A 2,443-nucleotide genomic window follows, 5' to 3' on the forward strand; every position below is an offset into this window, starting at 1 on the left:
TTTGCTCTTGGATTATACCCAAAAGGCCTCATACCAATGGAGATATTTGTCTATCCTTATATACCCTTGATCCTCCCCATTTCTAACCAATGTGGGACTTTGGTCGCATACCCAACAGAAGCGCATATATATGGATAAGATTTCAGATAGCTGATAGTGTTCAAGTTCAAATTATATCTCATTTGCTTTCCTTTTATAATGACTACTTGAAACCGAAAAGGAACACCAAGTAAGGATACGCTCTAAAACAAAGAAAGGTAGTTCCTTGCAGTTTCTTTCACCAAAACAAACAGTTCTTAACTTATATCATGTACATAGCTTTCATGGTGAAATGATATCATTTTACATGCATAGTATAACATTGATGGGCATGATTAATGTCGTACTCTCACGAGGGTGTGACATCATGGCAACTCTTTCTGGAGTGGGGGTTGATGTTGGGGTTTTTGTTTTGTAAGAAAAAAGGAGTCGCATATAATATTATGGTTATTAAAAAACCTAATTAATCTTTTAGAGATTTTAAGGTAAAAAATTGGTTGCGTAAATAAAAGGTTTTAGCACCCCTAGTACGCTCTATCTTAGATAAACTATTTGGTATTTGGTTTGTCTTATAATTGCTATAGTATTAGTGTTCTATAATAAATTTTTCTATGATAAGTTTGTTATGATAAACGAACTTGGATTCAAAGTCTAAAGGAAAGAACCCTTACCAATATGAATCATACCTTTAGATATGTCTATAAAGTGCTAAAGAGAAACGGTACAGATCTCTTGAAAACTGTGTTTGATTTAACCTATGATTTAAGGGACAACTAAGATAGAAATCTAATGAGATTCAATGTACTTAAAAGTTTATTTTTCCCTTAGTATTTTAAGTGTTTGCAACAAGGAAGAAAACCAAATAAATCTATGTTAGAAATCTAAGAAAATTCAAGGTGCTTTAAAAGCTTATTTTACCTTAGTATTTCATACTTTCACGACTCATAAACTATGGAATCAAAATTTAAAATGTCCCCTACTATAATTGAAACTTCTTTCAAGGATGTGCAATTAAATTATTCTAAATAATATTTTTAGGCATAAATCTGTCGTTATGTTAAAAATGAACAAGTTAGATTACTCTTAACAATATTTCAGACATTTACCTTTCATAGGTTTCTTTGCTTTTATATTATTAAAGAATAATGACTTATTATTTCTAAAAAAATATTTTGGATACTAACCACTTGAAGGTTTTTTTATCCAAATATTAATAATGAATAATAACAAATTATTTCCAATAATATTTTGGATATTCATCCATTTTGGATTTCTTTATCCAAATAGTAATGGTGAATAAATAATTCCCAATAATATTTTGGATATTAATCATTTTAGGATTTCTTTATCCAACTATTAATAGTGAATAAAGATGAATTCCCTAAAAATAAGATTTTTATATTTTTGAAATATTGGTCAACACCTTTTAAAATTTACAAACATGTTGTAAAATCTAAAATGTAAGAAAATAATTTTTGTATTTAAAAAATCCATGCTAAAATAGATTTTTTTTAACTTTGAATATATTTTTTTAAAGAGAAATGTTTAAAATATATTAGGGTATTGGCCGTATGCAACACACAAAAACATTTTGATATTTGATAAAGAAAACACTATTTATCATAACAATTCAATGAAAACACCACAGTTGAAAGCTAGCAAAACATCACAGGAATAAACTCGTCACGTGGGGGCAAAAGTCCTAAAACTAATATTTTAAACTCAAAACAACAATTAATTATAATAATTAAACACAAGCATCACAGTTAAAGTTATTAAACCATCACAAGAGTAAACTTGTCACGTGGGAGCTAAAGTTCTGAAAGTAACATTTTGAACTTAAAATCCTATGATAGTGTCTGTGACCCACGACTCATCCTCTACTATCCTAACCTTGAAAACTGTCATGCTTGTGAAAGTAAATAAATCTAAGGGGCATGCTTTTATACCATGAATTTCCCTTATGCGCCTTTTACTTTCTCCTTCCAAAACTTTCCTCACACTATATACTTCATTCACTAGCCAAAAGCTTTGTTTAGAAACAAAAACTTCTCCTCTTGTGAAATTCTGCCATTTCTGCTTGCAACAAAGAAAAAATGGAGGCAGGTAGGATAGATTGAAACTAAACTCTTCTTTCTTTCTTTGTTTCCTAATATTTTTACTCTCAAATCTTTTTCTTGATCTCCTAGTTCCCTTTCCTCTCTATTTTCCTTTTTTCTTCTATTTTTCATTGTTTCCTTCCTCTATTTTTTCTTTCTTGTCTGTTTTTCTTCTTTGTTTTTGGACTTTCCCTGTCTCCCCTACTTCTTTTGTTTTCTTTTTTTCCTCCCCGTATAAAAACTGCGCTTCTAAGCCATTACCATTCCTATGCAATGTTCCATGGCAAGGAGACACTCGGGTAGAG

Source organism: Populus euphratica, unplaced genomic scaffold, assembly GCF_000495115.2.
Source record: "Populus euphratica unplaced genomic scaffold, PopEup_1.0 scaffold6.1, whole genome shotgun sequence".
Classification (NCBI taxonomy): Eukaryota; Viridiplantae; Streptophyta; class Magnoliopsida; order Malpighiales; family Salicaceae; genus Populus; species Populus euphratica.